The sequence below is a fragment of the Hibiscus syriacus genome, unplaced genomic scaffold (assembly GCF_006381635.1).
Source record: "Hibiscus syriacus cultivar Baekdansim isolate YM2019G1 unplaced genomic scaffold, ASM638163v2 tig00013040_pilon, whole genome shotgun sequence".
Lineage (NCBI taxonomy): Eukaryota > Viridiplantae > Streptophyta > Magnoliopsida > Malvales > Malvaceae > Hibiscus > Hibiscus syriacus.
In genome coordinates, this window is record NW_024062296.1 from 775,743 (window position 1) to 797,652 (window position 21,910).

A 21,910-nucleotide genomic window follows, 5' to 3' on the forward strand; every position below is an offset into this window, starting at 1 on the left:
TCTCAAACTAACAACTATATGATAAGTAGCAAGTATGTAATGTCATATAGTGCATAATATCATCAAATCTTGCAAAAATGATTTAGACAGTTCAGAGCACCTTTGCGAATTTCCCTCTAAAAACAGAAAGTGCCACTTTCCAGAAAGCTGGTATGTGCTGTACAAGAACAACGGTTTATCTTTTGATATATTTTCCTCTAAGAATGTCAACTTCTTCACCAGTCAAGGCCAGCGGTTGCAATTCTATAGGCAGTTCAACGTTCCCAAAAGTGTAGTTGGCATTCGACTGAGTAGTAAAAAAAAGTATATATAAAAAAATCTCATAGTTAGGCAGAGAACCAAGACTTTTTCCTCATACAATTATCAGATCACCGTTCTAGCCAGTAGCACTTACAGAGTTTATTTGAATTTTGGAGCCACTTTGCTTCTCATATGGCTCTTTCATGTAACTCATTATGCAATGTTTCTATGCGTACTTCATGGTCTGAAGTACACTTCTCAAGCAACCCTCGAATTCTATGATTCTATCAAATAAAAAATAGAACATTTAAGAGACTTGACCTCGGAAGTAGATGATTTTAAGCAAGTCAAGTTGGTAGCATACTTTTGAAATGGAACATATTATCAAATTCACGTTACTTGAATAGCAATTCAACTCAAAAATATTTGTTTAAAAGCACTCTAGAGCTAGCATTTTGATTCAAAAACTGATTCGATTAGAAGCACTCAAGAGCTTCCTGGACTCTACTCTCATCAAATTCAAGTTGATCAGCAATTTGAAGTAAACCATATCTGCTAAAACTAAAATCAGAATAAGGAACCAATGTGAAATGGATTATACGCTTACCAATAGCAGCAGTTATATTGGACGTAGTCATAATTATAACATTGGGAGTTGATTTCAGCTTATCCATCTGAGTTAATAGCGCATTTACAACCTGAGGTACATTTTCAAGTTGTATCCGGTCTAAAATTGAGGTAAATATACTCATATAAAGATGTGCATTTAAGAGAAAAAATATAAAGAAGTTTAATTGCTTACACAAAACTGTTACCATAATGGAATCTGAAGGTTCAGAACCAGACAAAGCAGCATTTCTAGCAGCAGCAAGACTTTCAACTTCATCTACGGTAGCAGCAGCATCATATATCTAAAGAATCATAAGCTAGAAAAACTAGAAAAGATAAAAACCCTAACTTTGGTAATAAAAGACTCACCAATTAGAACAAATACCAGACTGTGTTCTTCCTCCACCATTTCTTGAATTTTTTGGAAAAGCTTTGCAACCTAAAGTTTAGGACCAGAGTTAAGAATGTAAACTACATACCATTAACATCCAGGACATCATGATACTTCTGTCATAAGTTCAAAAAATTGATACAGAAACATACCAACTTACCACTCTCAGAAAACCATTTACTAAACAATGAATGTGCATTAACTTCGATTAATTGGCACTGTGGATATCTGACTAAAGAATAGTAAGCCAAAAATAAAATCAACTAGAACTAACCATCTCACAAGCTAATGTATAAGGCCTTAAAGTGATATATGCTTTGGGCACAGAAATTAACAAAAGACCTGGAGCTGAATCTAATGGATAATTATTGTGCCAGTGCTTTGCATAAAGATGTCTTTCTTGTCCCTGGAGGCCCATGTAAAAGAATAATGTTGCAGGAAAGAAAAAGTATTGATCAGATTTTTGTGCTACTACTATTATCAATGCCGGTAATCAATTGAACTTTCCTGTTAACTAAATGAAAGATAATTAGAGAAAATATCGAAGAAGAAACCAATATTATCTGCTGCTAACAGTTTTGAACCAATGACTAGTAGACCTTATGAAGCCTTGCTTCATCCTATTTCTAGAAGTTTCCCTATGTGCAATATCATGCAACAGGAGAACTGCCAAATTCCGTGAAAATTTTGAATGTTGAAAAGTAAAAATGTATATTTATATAGATCATAGATGCGTAGTAAGCTCTCTCCCTCTCTATAGAGCTTTGCATCATCAAGGATACGAAACTATAACAAAGTGTTATTGTCAAGCAATAAGTATGAACAAGTAAATATGCATAATGCTGAAAGATGGACAACAAACCGATAATTCAAAAGCCAACATCCAGAATGTTCTATTTGAAGTTTTAGTCAAACTAGATAAGATTCCAACTATGAAAACCCCAACTGAAACAATAATCAGTTTTCTCATTACTAGATAAGGATCATCGTACTAGTTCTGAAAGAGAGAAATGACGCTTTATTTTCTTCTATTCTTTTTTGGAACAAAACGATACTACTTTATTGAAAGTCATGAGGAGGTTCCATACCGATTCCATGACACAAGGAAAAGATCAACACCCTTTTCAGTAAAAAGTAATGCACTGGTTGCATAATGCAATAACCGCTGCTTTAGGCCAGATTCATAGATTAAACTGCACAATCAAGTTCCAAAATCAATATAAAAACTAATCCAAATGTTCAAGAAAAATGGAAGCTGTAGACAAACCTTTCCCACATGCCATCAAATTCCTTAGCTGGTAGGATCCATTCATTGAAGTTAGACAACTGGTCATCCACAGTTAATTCATCACATGGTCCCTCCTCATTAAGCTGACAAGTCAAGAATCATATCCATTCAACTTTAAACAGACAACATTAAGTATAACCTGAAGATTCGGTCAGACATTTTTCAATTTAAGCAACCACACAAATGTTGTATCAACATCCTCTTCAACAAACACAAGTAGATGTTCATTTGAAATGTGATTCAATTTCAAACAAGGTGTAGACAGACATTGCTAAGTCAAGTTGTTGGAAAAAATGAGCAAAATAATAATAACACAATGATAACCTTTTAACCTTAATAAAATCAAAGTAACATGGTACCTGAAAGACATGAACAACAGGTTTCACTTGCCAGAACAAAAGAATATCATGGCTTTTAACCCATTCATCTACACAACAAACAACATGAACAATATGAGTACATCATAACCCCTCATCCTCCGTACATAAACAATGGAACTCTTAAACTAAAATACGATTATCAAGATAGATGAAAACTTTAAAGTGTAGAGACAAAATGATAGCATAAAAGAAGAGAGAGAAAAACCTGTGTCACATATACAGATTCTATATACATTTTCCATGAGAAATTGATCATCATTAGGCACAGGTATGGGACCATCAATATAGCTCAGGCTTCTCTTTTCAAGCATTCTGATTGCAAAACAGAAAAGTTTACTTTCAAATTTCAGTAAAAACCCCCAAACCCAACCCTAATTAATATAAAATTAAATTATTCTTACAACATAAGCATCAAACAACAACCATCATCAGTCAACTATTTTTAAATAGATAAATAAAGCAAAATCATTTTAACATCTTACTGTTCAACGCTTTTTATACATCATCAGGCTGAGCTGTGCTTGAAGGTTTTAAGCAAACTTCAACTGGAATTAAATGAAGAGATGCATTACAAACATAAATCAACCCAAAAAATAATCAAATTTGCAAAAAGAGTGAGACTGAGAAATAACCGGAAACACGTGACGGAAATGGAGGAAATGGAGGTAGGTGTTGGTCAAGAAAAGGAAAGCGATTTTAGGGGAGGAGGAGGAGGAGAAGTGGGATGAGACGGAGGGAGAGACGGTGGCGTGGTGGAAGGGACGAGGCTGGGGATTCAAACTCGGACCTAACAAAGAGAATGAAATAAGTGGAAAACATTAGGCGTGAGGGGGAAAAAGCAGGAAAAGAGGAAAATTAAAATATGACTTTTACATATGGCACACAATTAAAAAGTTTACTCCATGTTTTTGCAAATTTTTTGGATTATGACTATTAAATATGACACACATTATTGTAAGTCATAAATCGTTCAGATTTAAAAAAAAACATGACATTTTTTATGACACATTTTTTGCAAGTAATAAATTAGCGTGTGTCATCGTTCGTGTGTCATTAAAGGTATATTTTCTTGTAGTATATGGCTCTCAGTGCTTTGATTCTGTTTATATGGTTTAATATCAAATGGATGAAATTGAGTTAAGAGAATAAAGGTTCAATAGCCAAAGATGCTAGATCAAGGATTTGATGAACTGAGTATTTTAACTTTACTTGGATTAGTTTGTGGTTTTATTTATTGATGACATTCGCGTATACTCGAAGGAAAAAGTGGATCATGACGCCCATCTTCGTATTGTGCTCGAGATATTTAAGGAGAAAAAATTTATATGCCAAACTGTCAAAGTGTGAGTTTTGGTTGTCAGAAGTTGCTTTTCTTAGTCATGTGGTCTCGGCAGAAGGCATAAGAGTTGATCCTAAAAAGGTTCAGGCAATAGTGGAGTGGAAAACTCCAAAGAATATTACAGAGGTTCGAAGTTTCTTAGGACTTGCAGGTTATTATTGAAGGTTTGTGAAAACAATGTTTCAATGATTGCTTCTCCTTTGATCAAGCTCTTGAGAAAGGGTGTTTCATTTGCTTGGATTGAGAAATGTCAAGAGAGTTTTGAAGTTTGGAAGAAGATTTTAACTAAAGCACCAGTGTAGGTACAACCGAAATCTGGCAAAAAGTATGTGGTGCATAATGATACATCTCAAAATGGTGTGGGTTTTTTTGCTTTAAAGAATTGGTATGAATATTTGTATGGTGAGCATTGTCATATCTAAACGGACCATATGAGTCTGAAGTACATGTTAACTCAAAAAGAGCTCAAACCTGAGAAAAATGAGATGGATGGAACTCCTAAAGGACTATGATTTTATCTTTGAATATTATCCAGGGAAAGCAAATGTTGTAGCAGATGCACTTAGTCGGAAAACTTTTACAACTTTGCGATCTATGGATATGCGATTATTGTTGAAAGAAAATGGTGCACTGTTGGTTTGATTAAAAATAAAGTTGATGCTTCTTGATCAGATAATAGAGATACAAAGGAAAGACGAGAGATGCTTGGAAAAGATTCCACTTGTAGGAAAGGTAAGACTAAAGACTTTGAAGTCAAGTCTGATGGATGTCTGTATTATATAGAAGAATTTGCATTCCACATGATGATGAGATGAAGAAAGATATTCGTTCTGGGGCATATTTTAGTCCGCTGATTATGCATACAAGTAGGAGCAAGATATATCAGGATGTAAAGAGTTGATTTTGGTGGTCGGGTACGAAAACGAGTCATTTCTGAGTTTGTTGCTACATGTCTGACGTGTCAACAAGTGAATGCGGAGCATCAAGTGCCTTCGGGATTGTTGCAACCGATTTCTATTATAGAGTGGAAGTGAAAAGAGTTACTATTGATTTTTTTACAGGGCTACCTTTGACATCAAATAAGAAGGATTCCTTTTTTGTTAATAGTTTACCGGTTAATTAAGTTTGCAGATTTCATTCTGGGGAGAATGGACTACGCCTTGGATAAATATGCATAGTTGTATATCTAGGAGATAGCTCGGTTACACGGAGTGCCAGTATCAATCATTTTCGATAGGGATCTAAGGTTTACTTCAAGATTTTGGAATTATTTGCATAAAGCTTTGGGCACTCAATTGAATTTCAGTACGGTCTTTCATCCACAGACGGATGGTCAGTCAGAATGTACTATTCAGATATTAGAAGATATGTTGAGGGTATGTGTGGTTGAATTCAAGTGATCATGGGAAAAGTATTTGCCTTTAGAAGAATTTGCCTACAACAACAACTATCAATCGAGCATCAAGATGGCTCCATATGAAGCTTTATATGGGATAAAATGTCGAACACCATTAAATTGGTTCAAGTTAAAAGATCAGAATCTTGTTAGCCCAGAATTATTGAAATAGGTTGAGGATAAAGTAAGATAATCTCAAGATGGCATCTGATCGACAGAAGTCTTATGCAGACTAGAAGTACAAAGCAATTGAATCTCATGAAGAAGATAAAGTTTTTCTGAAAGTATCGATCAGATCCTTCACATGTCATTTCATCGGAGGAAATTGAGACCCGACCAGATTTGACTTATAAAGAAGAACCAATACGGAATTTTAGCTCGAGAAATCAAAAATCTGCGAAGCAAGACGACTCCTCTAGGTAAAGTTCTTTGGCAACAACATAAAGTCTTAAAATTAGAGGATGAATTTTATTTAAGGGGGAGAGTTGTAATACCCCAAAAATTTAGATAGTGACCAAAATGTAAATTTTGAACGTTTATTGGTCAAAGTAAAAAATTAGGAAAATTTTAAGGAACCAAGTGGTAATTTTCACACAAAAATTTAATTCCATGAATGGATTTAGTTAGTGACCAAATTATAAATTTTTAAAGTTTGGTGACTAAAGTATAAACTTTAGAAAAGTTTAGGGACCAAATGGTAATTTTAAAAAGTTACAAGTTGGCCCTCTGAATAAATAGTTTATCTCAAGAATAACTTTCTGTGGGAATCAGAATGTTAAAACGAGTTTTGTAATATAAGTTATAAAGCAAGGAAGTTGAGGAAAAATTCGGTAAATCATATGGAATAGAAAATTCAAGAAAATCTGAAGGATGATAAATTAGACCGAAAATATTATTTTCACATTTTTAATGTTGAAAAATAATATAAATCTTGTGATTTAAGGGTTTAATTTCATGTTTAATTTCGACCATTGAATTATAGTGGCAAGATTGTGATTTTTTGAAAAATGCAAGGGCAAATTGATAAACTAAGATCTTATTTGTTCATTTTTTACTTGTGGGAGATGATAAGGTTGAGGTGTATTATTTTGGAAGATGATAAGGTTGAGGTGTCTTGGTTTAATAGTGATTATGAAATTTCATTAAGGGTAAATTGGTAATTTCCTAATTTAATGAATTTAATATTCATTAAAGTTAAATTAAAGGTAGATAAGCATGAATTTATTCTAAAGTTTCATGCCAAAAGTGTTCATCATCTTCTCCATTGCTGTGAGTTTCCTAAAGTAATGAAAAATATTTTGTTTTCCAATTTTAAGCTATTTCCCTTGGATTTCAAGTTATATCGTGAAATATGAAAGTGATCTAGTCGAGAAACGTTATCATTTGGTATCAATTATGCTTGCTCAACTTGTTTGATTTCAAAGATCCCAAATCTTGAGGTTTATGTTCATGCTAGGTTTCATGAAATTGATGATAAATATTGATGTTTTTGAGGTTGTAGATTCATTTTCAAGCTTGATTTATGATTAAAACATGTTAAAATTTCCTAGAAATGATTATATAATTTTCGGTAAAATGAATAAATTATAGAACTTTGTATTATGATTAAAGTTGATTAAGGTTTTGATTTTGGAGATGTTGTAAGGTTGATTGGAAGTTGATTTCATGCTTGAATCGAATCAAAATCGAACAAAATAATGAAAACTTAGTTTTAAAGGACAAAGCATTCGGCCATGGGTTGTTTGAGTGAGAAAAATTATGGAAAAATTATTTAAAGGCTTGAAATGATATAGTAAGTATTCTATAATAAGCCTTAGAAAACTTTGGGGACTACTTTATAATTCTTGAAAAGTTAGGGGATCGATTCGACAATTTTGGAAAAGTTGTGAATGGTTATATAATTGCCTAATGTTGATGTACTATGCTGGAAATCACTGTTTTGGAATTGAAATGGGTGTTTAGATGTTAAATATGTCCATTTTGGTTGTTTGAAAAGATTGGTGATTTAAGTGCAATATTCGCATAGTTGGGGTGCTTAAATATAATTGTACCTTTGTAAAAGCACTTGAATGGTAATAATTTCAGTGTTGGAATATTTGGTATTAAAAATTTAAGTGATAAAATGGAAAGGATCATTTTGTGAAATTTGGAAAAGTTGGTGCCAATGTTAAAAGGAATTATTAAGTGTTAAGTATTGTGGTAGAAAATGAGTTTGAAGTATATTAACGATTTTGGTTTTGGGGATGTGTTTATTGTTGGGACCGTCGGCGCACCCCACGATGCAGCGGAAACAAAGCTCGACAATCTCACCAGCGATCCAAATACGTAAAACTTAAATCGGGAGGAAATGATGTGAATACTTACAATGGATTCCTTGAAAAACACTAAAAACAACAACGAGAAGTGGTGATCATGAACGGTTCGAATCGTAAGCCTCCACGAAAACACGTCTCGACCTGTACTTAGTTCACCCGATTGAGAGCAAAATTTTCTTTTCCCAAAATCGGTTTTGAGAAAAACGGATGAAGTAGTCGGTTGTTGGACATTACCTCACTTAAATATATCAGTTACCCTAACACTTAGGGTTTTTAATTTATTTCGAATTAATAAATTTCTTATTTAATTAATTCAAATTAAATATACATTAAAGACTTATAATATGAATTACAATCTTTAATGTTTATTTAAAATCTTATTTAATTATTCCGAATTAAATATCAATTAAAAGAGTTGTAAGCAAAATTACATTTTTAAATGATTACTTACTATATTCGGGATAATTAAAATCATATGAATATCAAATATATATATATTAACTCTAGGTATATTTTAGTAACATACAACAAATTGTACATTTTGCTCATTTCAATCCTAGTGTGTGACCCTGTAGGTTCTTGTAACATTAGTAGTAATTATTAGAACAATTCTAATATTACATACAATGAGTGATATCTAGCAATATATCATTGTCACCTAAGTTACAAGAAATTATGATTCGACATATCATCTTCGTGATTAACTCTTTTATGTATTCAATCATTTTGTCCTTTATATCTAGAACAGGCACAAGTCTTAAAACAATCACACTTGTATAGCCCATCTATTGTTTCTTGATATCTAGAGTAGACTGTAATTAACTATTAATTTGTGATATCACATATCAACTTATTCGAGCATGGCAATGCATTTCTAGTCTCACTCAATAAAGTGGCATGTGATATATTTCTATTATGTAGGAAGGAAAAATCCTATCGTAATCATACACCCCACTAAATATATTGAGATATATTCAATAACAGTGTTTAGAGTGCAACCAGTTACGGAGCATGTTTAACTGTATCAAAACACACAACAATATATGTTGGGATGGCATTGATCACAAGTATGAGGATAATACATATAGTCATCGCCATGAGCAATCTTATGACTGTTACATAATAATCCAAGACATATGCTCATGATGGGTCAATCCAATACATTTTTCTCTAACAATATAATCATGTATCAATTCTGACATCTCTATGTCAATGACAACTCATTGTCATCAATCAATAACATGTTGGTCTTAAGCGTATTATTATTATCCATGCCCATAATAATACTTGACTATGGATCTTTTAATAATGTTATTATATGGACTTTATTATCTTTCAGTTTATGTTAAACACATATATATAACTGAAAATAATAGTGGCAATGCCTTTATTCAATAAAATCGGTAAATAAATGTATTATTACAATCATCATATGATTGGTCTTTGTGCATACTCTAACATTTATGTTAGTACAATACTAACATAGGTATTGTTATGAATTTGTGATTTGTACAGATCATGATTGATTTGTGATCGAGGCAAGTCAAGTATAAAAGGGTTTACTGTGATTATAGTGAGGCACATTTTTTTGGATATATAAAGTGTCAAGGTGAGTGCAATACATGCATGACATTGTATATAGATGTTTTATACAACATCTAGAAGACTTGCGATAAGTCAACCTTATTTATATCAGCATGATATTATGTCATTTTTATAACTTCGACATGACAGTGATATGTCACAGTGTGAAATTATAGAGCATTGATAATGAGTAATGTAATATTTTACCATGGATGTTATTTTGGGTTTGAACTGCACTAATGTTAAATTATATGGTCATATGATACCATGGATGAATGAATTAGACTATATGCCCAAGTAAGTTATTGAAGGACAGGGTATAGTTGGCATGCCATAGACTATATTAGTTGGTTATTTATATTAACACTATAGTGTGTAAGGATAGTAAGTGTATATGGTAGGCATGACCATATGTGTATTATGGTAGGCCCGACCTTATGTGTATTATGGTGGGCTCGACCTTATGTGCAGAACTACGGTGTAGATATTACTCGAATACCCAGGGTCTTCATAGGTTTACTAGTGGGCTATAATTATCGATAAAAATGATAATATTCATGTTATATTATTTTGATAATAGTAAAATATTGGACATGTAGGTAACATGATTTTATGGCATTTTGATTTTTACATTAAATTTCATGCATGAGTTGTATTGAACTTTTTATTGTTTTTAATTGCCTCACTAAGTATATACATAGCGTGTGATGATTTTCACGCGTAGGTAAAAAGACAAGAGTAAAGTAAAGAGTACAGAGCACTCCAAGCATCAAGCAATATACTACAATATAAGTAAGACATGCTATGATGTGATTTTGATTTAGTTAGTGACATGTACTTATCAATGTCCTTATTCTGTTTAACTATTTTGAAACTTGTTTGTAATGGATAAACTGAATCGTTTTATGTTATTTTAAATATTGATAATATGAACCAGCATTATTATTTTGAGTATATGTATTTAATATACATATATATATGTTTTAAATATCATATGATAGTTTTACTTGAGATAGTATTTTTATATTATCAATTACCAATTTGAGAAAAGAATTTTGTAAATAACCTTTGGAGTTGGGAAATGTTTTTAGAAAATCATGTGACATCTATAATCTGTATGGGTATATTATACGGGAAACAAACATTTTTAAAATCAATGCAACACCTAAAATTTGTAAGATATATCAGATTGTCTCAAATTGGTCTCTATCTATAATATGAAAGTTTCAAACGTCAATATTCATCTAACAACCAATGTATATGTACAATCTTAACCATTTTCAATCTTAACAAATCATTGTATATTAAATGAGAAAAGATCCAAACTTCAAATTTTCTCAAATTTCTATTCGATCTGATTTACCAAATTTTCACCAAACTTTAACACTTTAAAGCTTTTAACATAATTTCCGAATCAAAATTCTAATTCCCTAACTTTTCCCAAATTTATACTTTAACAACTAAACTTTCAAAAATTATGCTTTGGTCTCTAACTAAAATTTAGCGTATTACAAAAAATGAAGCCCATGAGCTGCGAAATGTGTGGGAAGATTTGAAGAATGAGAAAAGGCAAAAGTTCTATCAATGTTATGGTGACATCGGACACCTGCTCTATGTCAAAACGGATGAGACTTTAGTTTATCTCTGGAACCCATAAACAATTGCTTCACTTTTTAACAAAAAGATAGGATTCCCACTATCGAGGAAACCACAACTTTGGTGCACTATGTACACCCTTAAACCATATATTGTACTTTTACGAGTTAAATATATCACATCAAATGCCTAAAATAGTAAAAATTTTGTTTCTTCCACAGATTCCATATTTGTAACCATATATATTTTAAAATAGTTAACCATAGAAAATCAAATTATAACATTTCAACTTCTATTTCAAATCTTGTTTCAGGCATTAACAGACATGTTTGCTTTGTTTCATATAATAAATAAAATTATCTATAATTGTATGATTAACAACCAATCAATTAATATTTAAAACATAGTTTAATATCAAAATTTTTATTCAAACTATTAATTATATTAATTACCAACTATATTTATAAATTTCCAAATATTTCTTACTCGTATACATGCCAGCTAGAAAATTTAGAACACAATAGGATGTCATCATTGTTACCTGTAATTATCCCTTGGTGATTGATGCCAAGCTCACCTCCTTACTCCTCTCGCTTTCTTTTACCACGTGTGTGAAAATCGTCACACAATAACTATACAATTAGTGAGGTAATCATAGAAATATTTAAAGCAATGCAACACATAAATATAATGAGTTACAATATTCAGTGCATTATGCTCACTCTAATAGATTTCCAACCATGTTACTATATACTAACATGATATAAACTGATATAAATATTTCTTACCAATATACTTGCCATTTATTCCATATGTTCATAAGCTTATTTGCTTGTTTATCATTTATTAACCAATAAACCATAGCCCAAAAGTAAACCTATTAAGACCATGGGTATTTAAGCCAAAGGTGCCATGTGTGTCCATACATACTATAGAGTTGCACCAATTTTCCTTAAACACTATAGTGACAATACACATAAGGTCGTACCTACCATATGCACTTAGTGTCCTTACACACTATAGTGCTGCACTAAATTTCATTGCACACAAGGGTTATTCTGATTATGCAACGGCTAGACTCTATGGCATGCCAATTATACCCTGCCCTTCAATGACTTACTTGGGCATATAGTCTATCTTTGTTTCTTTCATGGTAATGTCTATCAATTTAATTTAGCACTGGGCAGTTCATCCCGAAATAACATTCGTAATAAACATCATATATATATTCATGAAAAACCACATATATAATAACCAGTGATCAATGTATTTAATATTCAGCCTTTGAAATATTCAGAACATGTCTGATATATGATAAATGACATAAATATTATGCCAATATAAATAAGTTAGACTCGTCGCAAGTCCTACTCGATGATGTGTAAAACATCCATGTATAATGTTATGCATGTATTTCACTCATTTTGACATTATGTACAAGTCCAAATATAAGTCTCACTAAGCTTTAACTTAATTATTTGCTTTCAATTTTGTTTTAACCCAAAATTTATCAAAATTTTATATCTTGGCAATTTGCACTACCTTCAAAGAAATATTACTTTGTTTTAATCTACACACTCAAAAATTATTTTGTTTATACCAATGGAAACTAGACTTGAATAAAAATCTATCAATATAACCTCCTAATTCAATTTATATAATTTATGGTGAATTTTCAAATTTGACCCACAAAATATGTTTTGAGCAGAATCTGCTGCTATGTGTTTTGTCCTATCCTCGTTTAAAAAATCATATCTTCTTGTATACAACTCTAAATAATTTTCTGTTTTATTTTTATAAAAAACTAGACTGATATACGAATCCAATAGTATAAAAATCACCCTCTAATCATTTTTTAGACTTTACGGTGATTTTCTGAACTTACTGTCCATAAATTAATTTTTGGGCATACTTCACCAATTTGAATTTTTGCCTTGTTCACTAACTCTATTAGCTCACTAAATGCACATATATGCATGAATCACAAATCACATAACATTTAGGAGCTCATCGTAAATCAATGTTTGTTTGATAACATAACATATAAAAATTCAAACCACAATATAAATGAGCATCATTACAAAACATATAAAAATTCAAACCACATGTTAGAATCTTAATAACATTGGCACACATTAGAAATTAAATTCCTAAAAATCTTCTGATGCTCATTTGATACTAATTCCATGTCAGAACGTAAATGTTGACCTGAAAACTTCTAATTGACCAATAAAATTCTTTTTTAACCAAATTTCACATAACATTTAACTTAAGTTCCCAACTTCTCCATATTTGTGATTTGCACCTCAACTTTTACCAACTTTCCAAAATAATCCAATTTAACATTCTAACATCAATTTTAACTCTAAAACATTAATTTCCAGCATAGTACATCAACTATTGAACCATTACTCAATGATCCACAACTTAATGACCCATAACTTTTCTATAATTATCAATTAGTCCCCCAACTTTTATAAATTTACAAAATGGTTTACAAATTTTCTAAGGCTTGTAAAATACTTCCTACATCGTTTCCATTCCCTACATAATTTTCCTATTATGTTTCTCATCCTCTATAGTCAAGGTTGAATGCTTTCTATTTTCAAGATTAGGGTTTTCATGATTTTATTCAATTTTGATCTGATTCGAGCATGAAATCAACCTCTATTCAACCTTATAAAATCTATACAATCAAAGTTATAAACAAATTTCATCATAACATAAACTTCCCTTAATTTTAGGGTTTGGTCGAAATTAACAAATACGTTTCTAGGAGGTTTGATCATGATTTAATCATCAAACAAGCTAGGAAGTTATTCTACAACCTCAAAAACTTCAAAAATCCATCATCAATTCCTTAAACCCTAATATGAACATAAACGCTAGAATTTGGGATCTTGGGACACAAGCAAGATTAGCATTAAATAAAGGTACCAAATGTTAGCGTTTTTTAATAGAACACTTTTCTATTTCACGACTTAATCCAAAATCCAAAGGAAATTGCTCAAAAATAAAAAATAAAATTTCTCTTACCTAGCTCATGGGGAGCACGAAATGGAGCTGACATTGGCTTGGTCTCATGAAATTTCTTCTTAATTTCATGTTAATTTCTCATGTATTTAAAATTAAATGAATATAAAATTCATTTAATGAGAAATGTCCATTTTACCATTAATGAAACTTGATATTTTCCTTCATACCAAGCCACATAACCCTTATCATCCTTATAAAGTCAAATATAAACAAATAATTTTTCCTTTACAACTTTGCCCTTGCCAATTTAAAAAAAAAAATCAATCTTGACTTTTTCATCCAACGGTCTAAATTGAATATGGAAATAAATTATCAAATCAAATATTCCATATTATTTTCCACAATTTTAACATGTGGAAATAATATTTATAAACTTACTTTATTGACCTTCAAATTTTCTCAAAATTTTTATTCGATCCGATTTATTGAATTTTATCGAACTTCAAAACATTTTTTAGTTTTTAATCATAAATTCAATATAAAAAATCTGATTCTCATTGAAACATATTTTTTAGGTTAAATTATTCATTTATGGGGCCAAACTACATAACTTTTGGAAATTACACATTTGGTCTCTAAATTTTTGGAAAATTTTCTTTTTGATCCTTGAACTTTTCTAACTTTATAATTTGCTACTAAACTTTCTTAATTTATATTTTGGTCACTAACCAAAATTTTAGGGATTAAACTATAAAAGAGTCTAGACATATCAGATATATTTCAAACCTAAAAGATTACGGGAGTAGATCTAGTCAAACAAAAAGATGATGAAATTAAATAGGTATCTCTATATGCACAAGGAACAAGAAAACATTAAACGTGAAGTCCTAAAAAAAGTGCAGAGCATCATGAAAGGATACAATAAGAAGACTAGTGAGCTCCATATAGTTTTGTATGATGGAAGTATACAATGCCAATTTTGTTGGGAAGAGGCCCAACAGAAAGTGAAGGCATGAGAAACAATCATCTGATAGTTCTTAAATCAGATTCACAAGATAATAGCTTGGCAAGAGAAGCTAGGACAGTGAGACAAGGTATTCATCTAGAGACCAATAAGGCGAGAAGACTTGTCAACCTGCTAGAAGCTACCTAATGTTTAGAAGATCTAGCAAAAATTTACCTGTAAAATGTGTTTAGTTTCATTGTAATAACACTTTTATTCGAATGAAGCTTACTTTTTATGACATACACTTTTGGGATTAATGCCTCAAAAACCTTGATACATGCATCATATAACTTACATTTTGCATCTTAATATGCATTCATTATTAAAACATAAATGACCGTTAAAGATTGTTTATTCGTGGAAAAAAAGGGACAAGCACTGGACCCACCACATCATCACAACGCTCAATCTAATCAAAGGAAATCGAACAAAGATTATCCAAATTAGAAGTTGATTTGTTGAAACTGTAACAGGACATGGTCCAAAACCAAAAAAAAACTTCTCTAGAATCCATTGCGCAAGATCAATCTTCCTTGGTTAACCATATAATAGAAAAAACTAGCTGGATTGAACTTTGCAAATATCCTTGGGGTAGAAGTATTTGAAGGAGTAGTGGCGCAACCCGCACCAAAGTTGGTAATTACAGTTGGAAACTTTCATTAGTACCTAAGGCATTCTATTGAAAACTGCCACCCTTTGAAAAGGTTCATCCAAATAATGTGGAGTAAGAACTAGATTCATTTCATTCCACAAACTCACACAATGTAGTTTAGAATCCTCCCTCTAATCATGGAGAAGTTAGCGTTAATGCCACACTGGAAGATGGCATTAAAGATGTTTTCAAACCTTTTTCAGAGTAATACTCAAACTTTCCCTAATTGCTCATACCCATGGTGATGGTGATATTTTTTAGAGTGAATAAACTATTTTTATTTAGGTTTAATAAAAAATGTATTCCAAATTTTTATCTGCAAGCATCTTCTATACTTATTAATTCTTTGTGTGTGTATATTCATTTCTACTTTTATGTGAGATAGTTTATCTCAAATTTATATATGTATTTTCCCTTACTTTTATTCATGACGTGAGATATTTATGATGGGGATAACAATGAGTTTGACATGAAGAATTATTTCGAGCGATCTGTGTGTCTTGGAAAATTGATGAGTGTGAAGATGAGGAAGAATGTGACTTGCCATATGAGTTATTGAAAATGGTGAAAAGGGAGGATAAACAAATTATGCCTTATAAAGAAAATATCGAAATCTTGGAATCTGATGAAGAAAAGAATGAGTTTAAGATCGACACAACTCGTTATTTTGAAGCACAATAAGGTCTTATCAAGTTACTAAGAGAATACAAAGATGTTTTGCGTGGTCGTATCAAGATATTCCAAGGCTAGACACAGACATGGTAGTCTATAAACTACCAATCAAGCTATAATGCAAATTAGTGCAAACAAAACCTTAGATGAATGAGACTCAAAACACTTTGGTGGCCAATATTGAAAGACACAAACTTCACATGGAGCCCTTCAGATCGCACCATCCAAATGACATTGAACAATATTACAAGAGAGTAAGAATCAACACAAATAATTGGGATAAAAAATAAAAAACAATTAACAGTCGTCATGCATTAATGACTTTTTTTTACATAAAAAAATTATTTTTGAACATTTATCCCCATTAGGATACCTTTTCACAATGATTTTGATGTATGAAATGATGAACTATCTTGTTTCACTATTCTATCACAAAAGATAAAATATATCCATTGATGTCCATTTGAGCGTAAATATTTTTCTCTTTGCAGCTAACCCTAACCAAGGATCACCCAATATTGGGGGTAAAATGAAGGAAAATCTACTCACCTGAGTGAAGATAATCAACAAAAAATACCTCCAAGTTGACCAGATACGATATGTTTAAAGATTCAAATCAAACCAAGAGTGATAAGAGATGTTTCAAATATGAAAAGTAACTTATACTTGAATCAGATTGATGTCTCGAATTCAACAAGTAAACAAGAACAAAAAGGAGAACATGCAAACATTCGTACAAATGAAGGGATCTAAAACCATAATGTTGGTCAACTAAAGTTGGTTCAAAGATCCATATTATCAATAAAAATGACTTCTTGGATGAAAACCCACAAGCGGACAGTCTAAAATGATCCAAAAAAAGAAAGAAAAGCATATGATGATGCATATTAAAAAAAACATGAATGAATGCATTAATCCTTGGTGTAATCACCTTTAAACAAATGTTTAAACCTACTTATCCCTTTATTTCATAACCATGTGTCATGACCTACGTTATGTACACCAAGATTAATTTTTTATTTCCATTTTTTAAGAAAATATTTAATGCATAATTTGGAAAAAAATGGAAGAATGAAATAAAGAGGGGTTCAAAATGAAAACCTACAAAGGGTGTCTTGAAACCAAAGGAGGTCTCAAGTTGAAAAATTGAAATGACAACTTGGGTCGGCAACTCAGGTGGTCTGGATGACACCTTAGTATATTGATCTTCAGGTAGTACTAGATTAGGATGTTACATTTAGTGGTTTCAGAGAGTCCATGTTTAGTCGTTCCTATGATCTTCATGTTAGAGTCAGTAAAAAGTATATATATGTACATATCCCTATAACATTGAGATGTAATTTTTATTTGGAATAGTTATAATGACCCTCTTTTTTCCTTATTATTTCATAATAGAATTATGGACGTTGATTCAGTCTCGAGTCAAGAGCATAGAGTAGTGAGTTATGCCTCCTTAGCAAGTGACTCTGGAGATGAATTCGTAGGTTTTTGGGAGATGCTGGGGTCTATGGAGCTATACATAAAAATTCAACCGTGCTACCTCCCCTACCTACACCTCCAGCCCCTCTAGTAGTACCACCTCAGAAGTCTCCGGTAGAGTGTCCACACTGGTATAGAACTACCAATTTATTTGGCTTAGGGGATGATGATCTTGTCATAGTGGATCAATGGCTTAGAGAGACCCTCCACACACTTAGGCAGTTATATTTGACCCTTGAGGGTAACTTGGAGCGTGTCACCTCCCTATTAAAGGGTGACACCATCGAATGATGGGAGATAATTGAGTGAGCTTTAGAGCTAGAGAATTTGATGTGGGAGCTTTTCTTATCGAAGTTCATAGAGAAGTATATTGGGAAATCTCATGTGGATAACCTGAGGAATCAATTCCTCCATATGAATTAGGGGGACAGCTTGGTAATGGAATATGAGAGATAGTTTCTCAGGCTGAGTAAGTATGCACCAGAGTAGATTTATTTAGATTACCATCAATGTAGAAGATTTAGGGAGGGCCTCCACCTTTACATCCTCACTCATTTAGGTGTTAACCCACATAGAGTATTCATATTAGATTAAGTGGTTACTTATACAATGACTATATAAGGAAAAAAAATAAAGAAACCTAACTAAAATCTCGAACAAAAGATAGATACAAATAGATCTGACCAAATAAGAAAACAAACCACAGAGATAATCAAGCTACTGAAAGACCATAAAAATGGAAAATCAAAGTTGAGCAATGTGAGAAAACTATCCAAGAAAGTGAATCGCGCATCCAAATCCAATACGAGGGTCCAAATTAAAGAAGATCAACATGATAACAAATAAGTATCATCTTCATCAGTCTTGGCGATGTTAAATCCATTCCTAATAAAAAATAGATGAAAACAATAAACAAGCGACCAGAAACGTGTCAAAAGGTAAAGAAAAAAGTGTCATAAAGACAAAGTTATTAAAAAATAAAAAAATAAAGAAAAACAAAGGTATAATATAAAAACAAAAAATACTGACGACAACAACCAACACTAAAACTAATGTCGTCACCTGTCATTAAAAAGTAAGGAACAAATACATAACATTTAGGGTTTTAAAGAGGAAAAAATTAGTGTCAATTAGTTTATTTTCGAATAATTTTTTATAGTAATTTGGGGTAAGTACAAGATAATATATGTTTAAAGATAACCCCTATCATTTGACATTAAACATTTACATTACTGACATTACTTGTGCTTGAAAATGGGACCTTAAGGAATAACAACAATTCTTTTACCACCGAGGTTGTTTGATTCGTGCTATAAGAATTTTAAAAATAGCTTAATGTTTAAAAATAATAACATTGCTTTAATGTCAATTAGATATACTTTGACCCAATTATTGAAGTCAAGTTTTGGTGACCTGGCATGAACCAACTTATTTTAATCGTTAAATGAATCGTTATTGTTCCTAGAGGTCACGAGTTGAAACACCAACGATTGAGAGTATTTAGAATATATACAACTTTGTAATCACATTTGATTAAAAAAGGTTTTGGTAACATAGGTTTATGATTTCTTGTTAATGGAATTGTCGAGACGTTTCTCTGCCAGGCGACGGAGAGTGCAAATAGTACACCAAAGTGTAACTAGTCTCAAAAAAGTAAGTGTTTATCTTCCTTGAATCAGATAAAACACTAAATTGTAGAGTCGCCACCAATCTTTTAATGTGGTGAGATTGGTCACCAAAATGTTATTTTAATAAAATTCCTAAGAATATTATTAAAATAACACAAAGAGGTCTTCTTACCCGAAAATAAGTTTAAGAGTCGATTACGTGTAGGGAAGGATTAGCACCCCAACAGCGGCCAAAAATTGGTACTGGTGTTTATTAATTAATTAGTCTTTGCAATAAATTTATAAATTTGTATTTAATTTTAAATTTATATAAAAATAATAGGAATATTATTTCACACCAATAACCATTTTAAAATACCCTTCTAATTAATTAATAAGATATTTAATTATCTATTGTATGAAATATTACAACTTAAATAAACATATATAAAATAATAATTAAAATATAAGAATCATAATTATACGCTATTATATGCAAATTATTTCATACTTTATGTACTAAAATATAAATATAATAATAATAATAATATAAAAAAATAAAAGATATTAGAGTAGGGTGACTAAATTGTAAAATAATAAAACTATAGTCTCTAATTCAAAATATTATTAAAACTATGCATTACTAATGTAATTTAACCATATATAATAATGCAGGATTAAAATATAAATTATAAAAATATAAAGGAGAAAATATGAATTTTACCCTAAATATATATAAATATATAAATATAGACTAAAATATAACAAAATAAAATGCAAAAATCAAATTGAAACGTGCAAAACCTGATTTTGATTATCATAATGTGAGATTATAAAACTAGAAGGACCTCACGTTTAATTTACCCATACAAAAATTACAAAGACACCCTCCCCTAAAACGACGTCGTACAGTGAGGGTGTATATGACCCAGATTCAGCCCAAAGGGCCTCACTTATTTCATTTTTTTAATTTTATTCTCTCTCTAAAAAGAGAGAATGATGAGATGCTCTAGCATATCTCTAAGCTTGATCACTGGAGGAAGAGCCGACCACTGGTCGACCGCCGACAACCACTGTCGGCCACCACCCACAGTGGCTAGAATTTCATAAACTATCCCAAAATGTAGATCATAACACCCTTAACCCGAATCTACCATTCTTTTTCTCTAAAAACCTTCCAATTGACGGAGATCTAAGATTTTACCTTTGGTTTTCTCAACTTTCCGACGACGTTCAAACTTTGACGATGGCAAGCTTCTTCACTCTCTTATCTTTTTCTTGCTTAGTTTGTTTCTTTGTTGCTTGTTATTGTGTATCTCTCTCTATCTTTAGTTGATGTCCCTTGCTTGCTCTCATCTGTCTCCCTCTTCTTCTTATACGATTGGTCTTATTTATAGGACATGTGATACAACTCATAATGATGAAATCTGGTGAGTCACCGGACCTACGGTGGTGACTCACCTTAGAAACGATGAGGTGTGTGGTTGATGTTAATCTTCTGGAGACTTCCATTGAGTCGGTGATGTCATGGAAGCCGATGGTTGGAGTATCTAGACGGTTGTAGATCATCGGTCGGAATAGCCCTATGGTAGTAATGATATCCTAGGGTTGTTGTTGGAAAAATATGGGCCATTGGATCTTCTTTAGTCAGAGGGCTGAGGATGCCGGCGGTTCGTGCTGGTGAGCATAAAACCCTAAACGGGTTTGGGCTTCTCGAGCCTGGATCGAGTCTGTTGGGCCTCCGTGTCGGATCTACTTCTAGGACTCCAGGTTTGTATTTGTCTCTGGTTAACTGGGTAGGATCCGAGTCTTTACTTGTAAATGGGCCTCCAAGTTATATTTGTAATATTGGGCCCCGATTTATTTTATTGGGCTTTATAATATTATTTAATAATAATAATATTAATAATAATATATAATAATAACATATATAATAAATAATAGAAACAGACAAAAACTAGTGTCGACAGCTGCCCCTCTTTGTTGATTCTTGTGTCAACAAGAATAGAGCAGAGACAACAAAAGATAATAAGTTTTTGTCTAGTTGACTCCATAGTTTAATAAAAATTTGTTCCACTATTCTTCCGTGGAGATCGAACTTTTGATCTGTTCCTGTTTCACTACTCTTTCGTGAAGACTGTAATTGACTTCTTTTTACTAGGAAATAAAGAGTGTAAACATCCTACCCCAAAGTTTTGAAGGATGTCCCTAAAGACTTATCATCTTACTCAAAAGACTAACAGATGACCCGAATGATTTAAGCATCATGCTTGAAAGACTGACAGATGACCCGAAGGATTTACAAATTCATGGGAAATTATTTGCTGGGTAAGAAACTTTGAAAAAATCACTTTCTCATTTTCATGTGAAAATCATATGT

General features: G+C 31.8%; 1 pseudogene; it reads right to left on the reverse strand.

The window, feature by feature from the left end:
- Positions 1-716: 716 nt before the first annotated feature.
- Positions 717-21,910, reverse strand: part of LOC120205775 — a 44,470-nt pseudogene continuing 23,276 nt past the window's right edge.